Here is a 16,888-nt window from a genome sequence, read left to right on the forward strand (position 1 = left end):
GAAAAAAAATGCACCCTGCAAAGTGGTCAGTAAGGAAACCAGTCTGTCTCAGGTTTAACTCTTGGTGAACGGGAAAAGGCTGCACAAAAAATTCTTAAACACAAGTCAGTCCTCACACAGGTTTGCAGCTTAAATTAACACTACCTACGTGGCCAGAAAAAACCTCAGGCTGAGAATGGGATTTAAAGTGGTCCCAGGTTGGTAGTGTCCCCAGGAGCCTGATAGAAGCCAACTAAATCTTCACCCTCAAGCAGGCCCTCGAATAATTCACATTGACAAAGCTTTAAGGAGCATACCCTTCCCATCAAAAAGCACACCTACATGAATAAACAAGCCTCCATGAGTATGAGTGAGCAGACACAACATACTGCAGAGCAGCAAAAGCTCCAGATTTTGTACATTATCAGATATGAAACATAAAACAAGTGTCTCTAACATATTTAAATAAAAAGGGAAGATTAAAAATATGAGTAGAAAACAAGAAACTATAAAGCAAAAGACCAAGGAGTTTTTTTTTTTAATTAAAATTTATACAAATAAAAAGCATAAAACTTAACATTAAAACCTCTATGAATATGTTAAACAGCTCGTTAGACATAGCTGAAGAAAGAATTAGTGAACTGGAAGATAGAACTGAAGAAAATAGAATGCAGTAAAGTGAGAAATAAAGGTAGAAAATATCAGAAGTTGAGAAATAAGTAAGGTGTTCCAGAAAGAGATGACAGAGGAACAGGGGAGAGATATAGTTGAGAATTTCTCAAATTTAATTAAAAAACAAATTCTCAGATTCAGGATTTGCAGTTAATTCCAAATAGGATTTTTTAAAATCTATATTTTGAATTATCATTGTGAAACTGTAGAATATAAAAGACAAAAAGGTCTTAAAAGTAACCAGTAAGAAGACAGAGATACTTACAGAGGAGCAATAATTAGATTGACAGCTGACTTATGAACAGCAACAATAAAGGTCAGAAGCCAGTGGAATGCGATCTTCTGATAAAATAACTGAAAGCCAAGAATTGTATACACATGAAACTATTTTTCAAGAGCAAGGATAAAATAAAAGTCAGACAAAATCGGGAAAGTTTACCAGCAACAGATCCTGACAAAAGGAACAAATAAAGGATAATATCAGGAAGAAGAATGATCCCATGAGGAAAGTCTGAGATGCAAGAAGAAAGGATGAACAAATAAATCAGTAAATATTGGGAAAATATTGGCAAACTAATTACTGTACAAAACAGTAACAGAAATTTGTTACCATTTTGGAGAATCCAATAAAAAGCATCCCTTTTCCATGTACGACTTGTGAATGGATTGTGAAGAATGACAAAACACTGACTTTATTACTGATAAAACTAATATTTTAAAATCTAGCTTATCTCTGCAGGCAACTACATTTCTTAATACTGAACCTCTGAATTAGGCCTACTTACCCAAGAGTGGTGAAAAGCAAGGCTCCAGAAATTGACAGAATACAAATGGAGATGTTTCCACAAACAGATGCAGCACTGCAAGCACTCACTCATCTATGCCAACAGATGTGGAAAACAGCTACCTGGCCAACTGACTGGAAGAGATCCATCCATATCTGTGCCCATTCCAAAGAAACGTGAGCCAACAGAACACGGAAATTATCGAATAGTTATCATTAATATCACACATAAGTCAGATTTTGCTGAAGATCATTCAAAAACGATTGCAGCAGTACATCGACAGGGAACTTCCAGAAATTCAGGACTTTCAGAAATTCAGAAGAGGATGTGGAATGAGGGATAACATCGCTGATGTCAGGTGGATTTTAGCTGAAAGCAGAAAATACCACAAAGATGTTTACCTGTGTTTTACTGACTATGCAAAGGCATTCGACTGTGTGGATCATAACAAATTATGGATAACACTGTGAAGAATGGGAATTCCAGAACACTTAATTGTGCTCATGAGAAACCTGTACACATATCAAGAGGCAGTCACTCGAACAAAACAAGGGGATGCTGTGTGGTTTAAAGTCAGGAAAGGCGTGCATCAGGCTTGTATCCTTTCACCATACCTTTTCAACCTACATATGCTGAGCAAATAATCCAAGAAGCTGGACTACATGAAGAAGAACACGTGGCATCAGGATTGGGAAAAGACTCGTTAACAACCTGTGCTATGCAGATGATACAACCTTGCTTGCTGAAAGTGAAGAGGACTTGAAGCACTTACTAATGAAGATCAAAGACGACAGCCTTCAGTATGGATTGCACCTCAACATAAAGAAAACAAAAATCTTCACAACTGGACCAATGAGCAACATCATGATAAAAGGAGAAAAGATTGAAGTTGTCAAGGGTTTCATTTTACTTGGATCCACAATTAACAGCCATGGAGGCAGCAGTCAAGAAATCAAAACACGCATTGCATTGGGTAAATCTGGTGCAAAGGACCTCTTTAAAGTGTTGAAGAGCAAAGATGTCACCCTGAAGACTAAGGTGCGCCTGACCCAAGCAATGGTATTTTCAATCACATCATATGCATGTGAAAGATGGACAATGAATAAGGAAGACCGAAGAAGAGCTGACGCCTTTGAATTGTGGTGTTGGCAAAGAATATTGAATATACCATGGACTGCCAGACGAATGAAGAAATCTGTCTTGGAAGAAGTACAACCAGAATGCTTCTTAGAAGCAAGGATGGTGAGACTACATCTCACATACTTTGGACATGTTGTCAGGAGGGATCAGTCCCTGGAGAAGGACATCATGCTTGGTAAAGTAGAGGGTCAGTGAAAAAGAGGACAACCCTCAATGAGATGGACTGACACAGTGGCTGCAACAATGGGCTCAAGCCTAACAATGTGAGGATGGCGCAGGACCGGGCAGTGTTTTGCTCTGTTGTACATGGGGTCACTAGGAGTCAGAACCGACTCAACGGCACCTAACAACAACAAGAAGTTGGTGGGAGTCCCTGGGTGGTGCAAATGGTTAACGTGCTCGGCTGCTAATCAAAAGGTTGGAGGTTTGAATTCACCCAGAGGCACACTGGAAGAAAGGCCTGGTGATGAACTTCCAAAAAATTAGCCACTGAAAGCCCTACAGAACACAGTCCTGCTGTGACACCATGAGGTCATCTCGAGTTGGAATCAACCAGTGTTTTTTTAAAAGAAGTTGGTGGGGCTTTGGTGAGTGGCGTGTGGGCTCTTAAAAGCTAGCAAGCAGCTGTCTAAGATGCATCAATTGTCCCAACCCACCTGGAGCAAAGGAGAATGAAGACCACCAAAGACACAAGGAAAATATGAGCCCAAGAGACAGAAAGGGCCACATAAACCAGAGACTCCGTCAGCCTGAGACCAGAACTAGATGGCGCCCGGCTACCACCAGTGACCGCCCTGACAGGGAACACACCAGAGGGTCCCTGACGGAGCAGGGGAAAAGTGGGGTGCAGAACTCAAATTCTAGTAAAAAGACTAGACTTAATGATCTGACTGAGGCTGCAGGGACCCCAGGAGACACAGCCCCCGGACTCTCTGTTAGCCCAGAACTGAAACCATTCCAGAAGCCAACTCTTCAGACAAAGATTAGACTGGAGTGTAAGACATAAAACGACACTCGTGAAGAGAGTGCTTCTTAGCTCATGTAGATACGTGAGACTAAATGGGCAGCTTCTGTCCAGAGCAGAGATGAGAAGGTGAAAAGGGACCGGAGCTGGTCAAACAGACACAGGAAATCCTGGGTGGAAAGGAGGAGCGTGCTGTCACCTTGTAGGGGAGCAGCCAGGGTTACATAACGATGTGTGTATAAATGTTTGTATAAGAAACTAACTCGAACTGTGAACTTTCACGTAAAGCACAAGAAAAATAAATAAATAAAAAGAAGTTGGTGGGGAATGCGAAGAGACAGCACTGAGTTTCACCAAATGCTCTTATTTAAATAAAATAAAAATCCAGATAAAACTTTCTGAATTAGTAAAGCAGAAATTTGACATATAAGTGAAAAAAAAAACTTTACAGGAGACTTCGTGATATGCCCCAATGGGCTCTGCCTTGCCTCCCCATCCGGTCTCGACCTGAAGCGATGGATATAACCTCTCACAACTCACCATGCCTCTGTTTCTGCGGGTTCCTCTATTAAATGTCATTCTGCCGCCACTTCTCCATCTAGCAACCCCTTTTTTTCAACCAGTCCTATTTTTTTTATTATTCGATTCAACAGATATAAAATTATACTTCCAATAAATATAACCAGAACAAATTTAACCTGGGAAAAAATGAAAAGATTTATACAAACGGTATGCATTGTTCATTGAAGTTGTGTGTATAGGTGATTAGTATAGAAAATATTCCTATTAGATTTATAAACTTTGTCCTTACATGCTTGTCACTAAACAAAATTAATGAGTGGAACAGTGACTCCCTATAATAAGCACCTATATGCGTACTGTGGATATATATAAACACCAAACATATCATTATTTAATATAACAAAGAGCTTGCTTCTTGCTTGTAAATGTAGTTAATCTTCCACCTAGCAAACTCGTATGCATCCTTCTAGTCCAGCCTACACTCATTCGTTGATTTATCTCATGATTCAGGTTTTCGCAGTCATCCAGGCAGAGACGGGGGCGGCTTGGACAAAGGTGATAGCAGAGGTGGTAGGAAATGGCTGGATTCTGGGCATGGATAACTGGAGAACCAATGGATACATCAGGAGCCCTGGTGGCGCAATGGTGAATCGCTAGGCTGGTTGGTAACCAAAAGGTTGGCAGTTCAAACCCATCCAGCGTTCCACAAGAGAAAGACCTCCTGATTTACTCCCATAAAGATTCCAGCCTAGAAAACCCCATGGGACAGTCCTACTCTGTCACACGGGATCACTATGAGTCGTATCAACTTGACGGCACCCAACACCACAACAACGGATTCGTTAACAGACTATATGTGGAGTTCTGAGAGAAGGAGAGGCTTTGTCCCACGCACCTGGAGGACTGGAAATACCATTACCTGAGACGGGGAGCCTGCAAGGGAAGCAGACCAGGGAGGTAGCTTGGGGGGTTCGTGGAGATGAGGGATTCAGGCTTTGAATTTTGCAATGCCTGTTAAACATCCAAATAGACACGCTGAGGAGGCAAGCAGAGAAGTGAACCTGGAGTTCAGAGGAGAGGTTCAGGCTGATGATACACATTTCATGGCAACTTCTCTAGAAAGCATTTGTAAGATTTTCCACACAGATTTCAAACTTAGAACAGATCCTTGGTGCCCAGTTTGGGATGCAGAAAATAGCTATAATTAAAAAACTGGGAGCAATGAAAGCCATGAGAAGCTCTGCAGAGGAGGCAGGGAGCTGGCACGCAGGCTGGGTCCTGAAGGATGTGCTGGAAGGAAAGCTGATGAATTGCCTTGGTTGAGAAGATGGAAATGATGCTAATCAGGACTGCCCCGGAAATCTGGAGACAGGGCGTATGGAAACGGCAACCGCGTGACGGTGTAATGCAGAGCTCAGCCCCCAGAGTCACCTTCTGGTTTTAATTCCAGCTCCGTGGTTTCTCCTAGCCCTGGACAAGCGCATTCACTCCCCTGCCTTAGCTTCTTCGTCTGTTAAGACAGACCAACACTGCTTCCTACCTCATAGGGTTGTGGGAACTGCTGGCGTCAGCTGCTGTCAAGTCAGCCCCCAGCTCATGGTGACCCATACACCAGTCCCGCACCGTCCCCAGGCTCGGTCACAATCAGACCAGCTGTGATCCATAGGGTCTTCACTGGCTGGTTTTCAGAAGTAGATCACCAAGCCTTTCTTCCTAGTCTATCTTAGTCCGGAAGTTCTGCTGAAACCTGTGCAGCATCACAGACAGAAGGCTGGACAGCCTCAAGGCCAGAATAACCTGCCCGTTGATCTGGGCCTCTGTCCCCGGGGTGGTGTTACAAGGTAACACACACATACAGCCTGGGAGGCACAAAGTTTTGCATATCTCTCTTGTAAGTTGTCTTTCAGGACTCCACCATAGGGAGTGGTGTCACAAAAAAACCCACATCCTGGGCCCTGACATGGAGTTCTATGTATCTTCCCTATAAACTGTTTCCTAAAGATGAACAGAATCAGTGGATCCCTGGGGCGTGTGCAGTGAAAATGGGTACGACCTTACAGTCATGTCAAGTGGCCACCCAGACTGCGCAGTAGTGACGTGACATTGTCCAAACTGACTCCATCTTGGATTCCAGGTGCGCACGCACCTAATTTCTTTAACACTGCCATTTCCCAGAAAGCCCCACCTTTTCCCCCCAAAAGCAATGAATAAAACAGAAGATCCTTCCCACCTAAAACCCCTTATAAACTCCAGGAAAATCTCCATTCCGGGAGAGACTGGAAGCTAGGGTAGGTGGAACCCCCTCTCCGTCTCTCCCTCGCGAGCCTCTGCTTTCTTTCTGTCACTAATAAACCTTTGGTCGTGTGGAACCTCTGAGCCTCTCCCGGTCATTCTTGGTCAGTAGAAGGCAAGAACCTAGGCAGAACTTGGTCCCAAGCTGGGAAGCCTTGCCCTGCAACACTTCCATGGACACATAGGTGGTGGCTATACACAAGGTGCATTGGCTGAAATCCAACCAGGGTCTCCCACGTGGAAGGTGAGAATTCTATCACTAAACCACCAGTGTCCCCTTCAAAATAAACTATCTGCATGCAAACCCTAGTCTCAGGCGTGTTTTCCAGGGGAACCTGGCCAGGATAGAATGCCGGTGTGTGTACTTCTGAGGGCAATCCCTACAAAGGTCTATTCATGGCTTGAAAGGAGCCTTTATCTGTTTTCTATTTGCAAACAATGTGAATCTCCAGCAAGTAGAACACTAACCACTGAAATGGGATAAATCCTTGTGGGATACCTTCCATTTCCGTAGGGGATGCAGCTCTCAGTCAACCGGCAATGTCCTTGTGTACCCCGTGTCGTTCAGCAGATGGGTAGTTTGCAAAAATGCTTGCTGAGCTAAACTGAATATCCCATTTTTAAAATTTGCCTAAATGTTTTCATGATATGGATGCATCAAGGACTTTGTTATTGTTCAAATGTTGTATTATTTGGTGGCTCTAAATAGCCCTGGTATCAGATGGACCTGGAGTCTCTGAGTGGTGCAAATGGTGAATGAGGTCAGCTGCTAACAAAAGGTTGGAGGTTCGAGCCCACCCAGAGATGCCTCAGAAGAAAGGCCTGCCAATCTACTTCTGAAAAGTCAGCCACTGAAAACCCTATGGAACACAGCTCTGCTATAACACGCACAGGGTGGTCAGGAGTCAGAATCAACTTGACGACAACTAGTGTCAGATGGAGCCCTGGTGGCATAATGGTTAAGAGCTCAGGCTGCACACAAAAAAGGTCGGAAGTTCAAATCTACCAGCTGCTCCTTGGAAACCCTATGAGGCAGTTCTATTCCCTCCTATAGGGTCACTATGAGTCAGAAACAACTCGATGGCAACAAGTATTATCAGATGAGCCGGGGTTCGAAACACAGCTGCTCCATTCACTGCTTGTGGCCCAATGTAATCTAAGAAGGAGCATAATTAGATTTATCAATAGAAGCCAGGAAACAATGTCAACGGAAGTGCTGAGAGAACATAAATGCCCAAGTAGAATTCCTTTCCAAGCTCAATGTGAACCTAAGAATGGGGGAGAGAAGAGGTTTTATTTCTTAGAAGACTGAAAGAATGCCACTATAAAGATTCTTGCTGAAAGAAAGACTACAGGATTTATTTCAGAAAGAAAATATTTGAGCCTAAAAGGAAAGAGAGAGCTGTAAGAAACAATGGCGGACAAGGAAAATGGGAACTATGTGGGCAAACCTAAGTTAGCACTGGCCGCATACAAACAACAACTATACTAACTAACTGGGAGAATTCAAAAAGAGGGAAGAGCTAGAACAATGGACAAGAATGACATAGAAGATGGAAGGGAGTGTTTGGATTAAAGCATTTTAAGGCCTTGGTGTTACTCGAGACAAGAGTAGGGGAGAGAAACTGATTCATTTTGGATGGGGCAAGTATGAATGACAGATATGGAAAGAGAATATACCTTGGAACCTGTGGGGTGGGGTGAAAGTGGAGGAAGGCGTGTCATGGAAACTCAAGCAATACAGTTTAAGGCAGGAAGAGTTTTTTTTTTTTTTAATCAAACAAACAAAAAAATACAAAATGTAGAAAACACAAAATTAGACGGCAGAAATCAATACGTATGTATCTGCAGTCACAATGACTATAAACACTGTAGTTACCACAGCAAGGCTGAGACTCACAGACTGAATATAGGTAAGAAAAACTGATCTGTGTGATATTTGCAAGAAATGCACTTAAAACTTCAATACCTAGAAAGAATGAGACTGAAAGGAGGGGAAAAAAGGCTTACCAGACAAATATTAACAACAACAAAAAAACTTGAAACAGGGAAGAGATCGGGCTGGCTGAATTAAACAAAGGCTACATTTCAAGGCCCTGTGTGCTTGACCAGCTATAATTAAATACCCTCTGAATCTAAACCTAAGTATAAGCCACCATATAACTTTTGCTACTGGCATTCGAAAACTACTTATAATTAACAAACTAGGTGCTTAGACAAGACAAAGGGCTACATTTCAAGGCCCTGTGTGCCTGACCAGCTATAAATTACTGAGAAGCTTCCTGAGTTGTTTTTTCACGGCCTCACCAGGTGCAGAGCATACACAGTAAAGATCAACGCGGCCTATGGATGACCTTCCACATCAGACAAACATGAACAGGGACCCCGCGCCGGGGCCCGAACCAAGATCCAGAGGCATCGCTCATGTACAACATCCCAGAATAAGTCCTGTTCGACATCCCGGCAGCCTTTGTGACAGGCTCCACTTTAGTTCCCGCGACCTCTGCGAGGGAAGTCCTCTGCTAGGAATTCTAACTGCGTGTGCATGTAATTTCCGTAATCCCTCCCCTTCTCCTAGAAACCTCCACCCGTCTAATGAATAAAGATAATGCCTCCCCCCTCCACCCGCACCTAAGAACTCTTATAAACTCTTATAAGCCCTATGAAATCCTTTGCCCAGTTGAGAGACTGGAGGCTAGCATAGGCGAAAACCCCTCTCTTTCTCTCCCTGGCGAGCCTTTTACTCCGTCTCTAATAAACCTTTATTCATGTGGAATCTCTGAGCCTCTCCTGGTCATTCTTGGTCAGAAGAAGGTAAGAACCTAAGCAGGGCTTAGTCCCGAGCTGGGAAGCCCTGTCTTGTAACAAGCTGATGCAGTTATCTTATTACCAAAAAAAAAAAAAAAGGAACTAAAGCGTCATTAGGGATAAGAGGACATGATAACAGAGGCATTTTCCCACCAAGATGTAAGAATTACAAACGCGTTCTAACCTAAAAACATACTCTCAAAACACAGCAACTCAAAACTGACAGAGCTGCAAGGAGACAGTGACAAAACCACGGTCACAGTGGAAGAATACACTGTCTTTCCAAGGACATGGTGAATGTTCACAGAAGTTGATCGCACACTAAGCTAGAATGCAAGACTCAACAAATACCAAAAATGGATACAATAAAGACTAGTTCCCTGAACTCAATTAATTAAAGATGTGTGCCATCGAGTCAATCGCAACTCATAGCGACCCTATGTGACAGAGTAGAACTGTCCCCCCTCCCATAGGGCCTCCTAGGCTATAATCTTTACAGGAGCCGTTTGCCAGGTCTTTCTCCTGCAGAGCTGCTGAGTGGCTTTGAACCACCAACCTTTTAGTTAGCAGTGAAGTACCTACCCTTCGCCCCACCAGGGGTCCTTAATTAAAGATAAGAATTGATAACAAAACTATAAATCAAAAAATGTCCTTACGATTGAAACTTTGAAAAATAAAATTAATTCATGAGTCAAAGAAGATTTCATAAAACAAACTATAATAATTCAAGACTGAACAATAATGAAAATGCTATGAATCTAAACTTGTGGGAATCATATAAAGTACAGCCCTAAATACACGTATTAGAAAAAAGAGGGATTATTAATTAACTAAGCATACACATTGTTTCCATTGTTAGATATTTGAACATACCTTTGCCCTCCAGTGTGCAACACCACCCCATCATGACCAATCCTGTTAGACAATGCACGCACACACACACACACACACGCCAAACACATTGTTGTTGTTAGGTGCCGTCGAGTCGGTTCCGACTCATAGTGACTCTGTGCACAACAAAACGGAACACTGCCCTGTCCTGCACCATCCTTACAATCGTTGCTGTGCCTGAGCTCATTGTTGCAGCCACTGGGTCAATCCACCTTGTTGCGGGTCTTCCTCTTTTCCGCTGACCCTGTACTTTGCCAAGCACGATGTCCTTCTCCAGGGACTGATCCCTCCTGACAACATGTCCAAAGTATGTAAGGCACAGTCTCGCTGTTCTTGCTTCTAAGGAGCATTCTGGTTGTACTTCTTCTAAAACAGATTTGTTCATTCTTTTGGCAGTCCAGGGTATATTCAATATTCTTCGCTAACACCACCATTCAAAGGCGTCAATTCTTCTTCGGTCTTCCTTACTGTCCAGCTTTCACATGCATATGATGCAATTGAAAATGCCATTGCTTGGATCAGGAGCACCTCAGTCTTCAAGGTGACATCTTTGCTCTTCAACACTTTAAAGAGGTCCTTTGCAGCAGATTTGCCCAATGCAATGCATCTTTTGATTTCTTGACTGCTGCTTCCATGGGTATTGACTTTGGATCCAAGTAAAATGAAATCCTTGACAACCTCAATCTTTTCTCGGTTTATCACGATGTTGCTCATTGGTCCAGTTGTGAGGATGTTTGTTTTCTTTATGTTGAGGTGCAAACCATACTGAAGGCTGTGGTCTTTGATCTCCATTTGTAACTGCTTCAAGTCCTTCTCACTTTCAGAAAGGAAGGTTGTGTCATCTGCATAACACAGGTTGTTAACGAGTCTTCCTCCAAACCTGATGCCCCGTTCTTCTTCATATAGTCCAGCTTCTAACCCGTTCTTCTTCATATAGTCCAGCTTCTCGGATTATTTGCTCAGCATACAGATTGAATAGGTATGGTGAAAGAACACAACCCTGACGCACACACCTTTCCTGACTTTAAACCAATCAGTATCCCCTTGTTCTGTCCAAACAACTGCCTCTTGATCTATGTAAAGGTTCCTTATGAGCACAATGAAGTGTTCTGGAATTCCCACTCTTTGCAGTGTTATCCATAGTTTGTTATGATCCACACAGCCGAATGCCTTAGCATAGTCAATAGAACACAGGTAAACATCCTTCTGGTATTCTCTGCTTTCAGCCAGGATCCATCTGACATCAGCAATGATATCCCTGAGTTCCACATCCTCTTCTGAAAGTGGCCTGAATTTCTGGCAGTTCCCTGTCGATATACTGCTGCAGCCGTTTTTGAATGTTCTTCAGCAAAATTTTGCTTGCATGTGATATTAATGATTTTGTTCAAAAAAAAATATATATATACTGGCCCGGAGATGAACATACCATGAGTCAGAGTAGAGAGCACGAAGACACCCATGCATATATGGGAACACAGCATGCAAGAAGATGGCATAACAAAGGGAAAAGAATTTAATAAATGGGTTTGGGGCGTGTTATGTAAATGAACCAAAGATGGCCCCTGTGTATTGACCCCAGGCTGTTTACCTCCTTACAGCAAGCTGAGGCTTATTGGCCTAAAAAAGCCTCCCCCCCGCCATGCCAAACTTAAATTTTTACACATCCAATTATCTTAAAAATAGCCCTAATAAGCTGGGTTTTAGCCACTTAGAGCCTACCTACAAAACGGTGCCCAATCTCTGCCAGCCCAAGGTAAGATGAAGCCCTATAGTTAGAAGGATCCCTAGCTGCTGCTGTCCTTTGGAACTCTCTGACCCAAAGGTTCCCCACCTTGCTGCCGGAGAACATCACGAAGGCACACATGAACTCCCTTCCCCTTCTAGGGGCTCCTGCCCACTTGCCTCTGGCAGACATCCTGTGTAAAGGACTGCTCCCCCTCCCGCCCCCGCCAGCCTGTGGCTGTCAATGCTCCAGCCCCAATCTGTTATCTCATGGTTGTATCTTTTTCCTTGATCAGCCTCCCCTTGAACTCACTACAGGGCAATTGGTTTTCTATACGAAAAAAATTAAAAGTGAATTCCTTCCTAACACTGTTCTCCAAAATAAATTCCAGGTGGATTAAAGATCTAAAGGGAAGGGCAAGACTTGCAAACTTTCAGAAGAAAACTAAGAGAATATTTTTGTGATCTCAGGAAACCCTGGTGGCGTAGAGGTTAAGTGCTACAGCTGCTAACCAAAGGGTCGGCAGTTCGAATCCGCCAGGCGCTCCTTGGAAACTGTATGGGGCAGTTCTACTCTGTCCTATAGGGTCGCTATGAGTCAGAATCGACTCGACGGCACTGGGTTTGGTCTTGTTTGTTTTCAGGGTAAGAGGGTCTTAGCATGCGAAAAACACAAACCGTTAAGGAAAAGGTTGCTAAGTGCGACTATATAAAAAACGAAAACTTCGTTACAACCTAAGTCACCATAAACAGAAAGAAACGTCAGGTCACGGGGTAGGAGAAGACTCAGCAATGCATGTAACACGGAAAGATTGATTTCTGTAGTTGTCAGATGGTGGCCCCCAAAAGATACGTCCACCCAGAATCTGTGAATATGATCTTCTTTGGAAATAGAGTCTTGGCAGATATAACCAAGGATCCTGAGATAAGACCATCCCAGATTTGGGTTGATCCCTAAAACAAACAACAAGTGTTCTTTTAAGAGAAAGGCTAGGGATTGCAACCAATGTCACAAAACAATATGTGTACAAATCTTTGAAGGAGCGATTAACTTGACCTGTTAACTTTCCTTCAAAGCACAATAAAAGAAAGAAAGAAATGTATAATTTTCCTCAGTAGATATTGGGAGACTTAAAGGAAATATATTGTGCCCTTTAGTCATCTAGATCTTCAGTGTCTAGAATATGAGTGTGAAAATCATCAAGAAAAAATGGAAACGACAAGGATCACAATAGAAGGTCCCTGATAGAGCCGGAGAAAAATGTAGAACAAAATTCTAACTCAAAAAAAAAAAAAAGATCAGACTTACCGGCCTGACAGAGACTGGAGAAACTCCGAGAGTATGGCCCCCAGACACCCTTTTAGCTCAGTAATGAAGTCACTCCCAAGGCTCACCCTTCAGCCAAAGATTAAACCCACTGCCATCGAGTCAATTCCGACTTACAGCGACCCTACAGGACAGAGTAGAACTGCCCCATAGAGTTTCGAAGGAGCACCTGGTGGATTCAAACTCCCAACGTTTTTGGTTAGCAGCGGTAGCTCTTAACCACTAATCCACCAGGGTTTCCAGCCCAAGATTAGACAGCCCATAAAACAAAGTAAGACTAAAGGGGCACACCAGCCCAGGGCAAGGACTAGAAGGCGGGAGGGAACACGAAAGCTGGTAACAGGGCACCCAAGGTCAAGAAGGGAGAGTGTTGGTATGTCCTGGGGTTGTTAACCAATGTCACAGAACAATATATGTACTAACTCTTTAATGAGAAACTAGTTTGTTCTGTAAGCCTTCATCTAAAGTACAATAATTTAAAAAAAAAAATTTTTTTTTTTTTTTTTAGAAAAGAAAACGAAAACAAGAAATCTCTCTTAAAAAAAAAAAAAAATTCTCCCCATGAAGTCACAGTGGTTCTGGAAACCTTTTCTAGAACACATATAAAAAACTTCTTTCAGATTGAAAAGGGAGTAACTGTCCTGACAAAAATGTCCTGAGAGTTAAGGAGGAACTGAAGGAATTAATGCTACATTCGTTTGTCCGCCTGAGTTGACATGGGACACAAATTCAGATACCCCAACACCCAACTCAGCATTCTATAAATATTACACCACTAACTGATAGTTATAAAACCCATGCTCTTTGGCAGGAGTTGTATGAAACTGCTATCCCAAGGTGAGTAGTTTTTGAATATCGCATTTAGGTTCACCAAGAATGGAGATAACAAAATAAATTCAACTTTATTTGATGACATCCATTTTATTAAAATAGCCATACCTGGTTTTTCTCCATGTAAGTTCTGCTGCTCGCTGTCATCGTTATTTCTAGTTCTCCGTGGATTTAAAACTTCCTGAAAGGACCTGGCAGAAGCTTCTTCATACAAGAGCCCATCTCTCTGGTTTGTAGATTCTGCTCGTCTGGATGTCGTAATTTCTACTTAAAGCGATTAAAAATGCATTTAAGTTTAAAAACAGAGAGAAAGAAAGGCAGAGGGAGATCCAAGGCACAGAGAAAAAGAAGGCCACATGACAATGGACGCAGAGAGATGACTGATACTGCCTCCAGCCAAGAAAACCTGGAGACACCAGCAGCTAGTAAGAGGCAAGCAAGGACTCTCCCCTAGAGCCTTTGGAGGGAGCATGACCTGCCAACACCTTCATCTTGGACTTGTGGCCTCCAGAACCATGAGACGATACATTCCTGTTGTTTCAAGCCACCTTGTTTGTGGTAATTTGTCATGGCAGTCCAACGAAACAATGTAATTTCCAAAACATATAAAGAATTACTATAAAAAGAGGAACGCCAAAGACTCTGTTAAAAAAGGGGAAAGAGAAGTGGCCTGAGGTGATCTGTCAGAATGGCTCACTACCCACCCGACCCCCAAAACCCCACAAAATCATGCAAATCAGGAGGTTCATATCTTCAGGGCTATTTTAAGAACACCCACGAAATGAAACTGCCAAGGCCATCAAGGGTATGCATATCTGAAAAGCCACCAAGTCTCTGAAAGATGTCACTTTGCAGAAGCGACGAGAACCATTCTGATGCGACAATGGTGGAGTTGGTAGGTGTGCCCAGGCCAAACTGTGGGGTTGGATACAGGGTCGGTGGCCCAGAAAGGGTGCTGCATTTTTGGTGCACATGCTTAAAAGTGCAGAGAGTAATGTCAAACTTACGGGTTCAGATGTAGACTCTCCGGTCACTGAGCTGCACGCCCAGGTGAACAAAGCCCTCGAGATGAGCTGCGGCACTGACACAGTTAACGGGCAGATTAACCCATATATGAGCTTCCCACCCCACGCTGAGATGATCCTTACTGCAAAGGGACACACTGTTCCCAAACTACAAGGGGAGACTGCACAGAAGAAAAAAGATACTCCAGAAGAAACGAAAAATCAAAATCTTAGGGTTTGGGAGTATATTCAGCATAAAATAAAACGCAAATAAAAAATGGGAAATAAAGAGTACAAATAGACAATTGACAGAAAAGGAAACGAAAGGTCAAGAAAGGATGCATAACTTCACTAATAACTCAGGAAATGCAAATGAAAATCACGATGTTCCCTTCCACAACCATCAGATCGGAAAACTTTTAAAATCTAAGAGAATCAGGTTTTGGTGAAAATGAGCAGCAACAGAACCTCTCGAACACTGCTGCAGAGATGGGACAAACACTTGGGGAAACAATTTGACCTCATCAGTACAACTGAAGATGCTGGGGCCATCCCACAAGCAACCCAATCATTGCCATCGAGTTGATTTTGACTCATAGCAACCCCAAAGGACAGAGTGGAACTGCCCACAGGGTTTCCAAGGCTGTCATCTTTACGGCAGCAGGCTGCCACATCTCTCTCCCCTGGAGCAGCTGGTGGGCTCAAACTGCCAGCCCTTCTGTTAGCAGCCAAGTGCTTAAGCACCCCGCCACCAGGACCCCTTGCTGGAGTCAGGCAACTCAGCAGTTCCACTCTCAGGCACATACCCCAGCTGGCCCGCAAGGACACAGGTACGAGAAAACTCACCGCAGCACTGTCAGTGACGCTGGAAAAAATGCATCAACCACAGCGCATTTATTTGACTGCTATTTAACAGTTAAGATGACTGAATTATAGAACAGTGCCTGGCATATCACAAGCACTATGCAAGTGTTGGGAGTCCCCAGGTGACGCAATTGGTTACAGTGCTCGAATACTAACCGAGAGGTTGGTGGTACAAACCCACCCCGTGGCATCCTGAAGTCAAGTCCTGGTGACTTGCTTCTGAAAGGTCCCATCTTTGAAAACCCTTTGGAGCAGTTCTACTCTGCCCACATGGGGTTGTCATGAAAAGTGTTTGTTGCTGTCATCACTGTCATCCTGATAGTCGTCATCAGCATGGATAAACCTCAGAATGATGGTAAGTGAAAACAGCATGCAACAGAAGGGTGTGTGGGGTATTTTATGGTTTCTTTAAAAGTTTACACAAAATTTTGAAGCATGTTGTCAATGTTGTAAAACCTATTTATGAATCCACATGTATTCATATTACAGAAGTATGAAAACACGCATGGGAACCATGAACATGAGATTCAGGATAACGCTTACTGTGAGGAGGAAAGAGGAGAATGCAATCGGGGGAGCACAGAGAGAGCTTCATTTGCATGTGAAGAGTTTTACTTCCCTAACCTGACCCTACAAATGCTGCCGGTAAATTCCCATTAGTCAGAACCGCCTGCCTTAAACTTGCCGCAGCCAGAGTTGCCCTGCCCCCGCATGCGCAGAAGCGCCAGCTGTGCCCATTAAGTGACCTCAACAGCGGATGCAGCAACAGGGGGAATGAATCAGAAGGAAACTCACCACTCAGACCTCATTCCGAAGCGAGAGGTCCTACAAGAGCCACCTCATCTCCTGTTTCCTGGCCCCGTCCTGGAATTTTCGTCCACAGTACGCCTGCAGCCGCCATCACACTGCCCAAATCACGCATACACCCTGCTTCCCCACAGCTCCAGGAGTCGGATCTGAGGAACTTCCTCTGGGTGCCTTGCTCTGTGCATTGCGATACAGTTACTGTCTCTTTCTCATAGTGTCAGAAAATTGGCAAGTCTGAGTGCACCGCTGGACGAGGACCCACTTTCCAAGGTTCAGCAAC

General features: G+C 43.5%; 1 pseudogene; it reads left to right on the forward strand.

The window, feature by feature from the left end:
• The first annotated feature begins 14,621 nt into the window (after nt 1-14,621).
• LOC126076498 (60S ribosomal protein L17-like) lies at nt 14,622-15,211 on the forward strand (annotated as a pseudogene).
• The last annotated feature ends 1,677 nt before the right edge of the window (nt 15,212-16,888 follow it).

The sequence above is a fragment of the Elephas maximus genome, chromosome 4 (genome assembly GCF_024166365.1).
Source record: "Elephas maximus indicus isolate mEleMax1 chromosome 4, mEleMax1 primary haplotype, whole genome shotgun sequence".
NCBI classification, from domain to species: Eukaryota; Metazoa; Chordata; class Mammalia; order Proboscidea; family Elephantidae; genus Elephas; species Elephas maximus.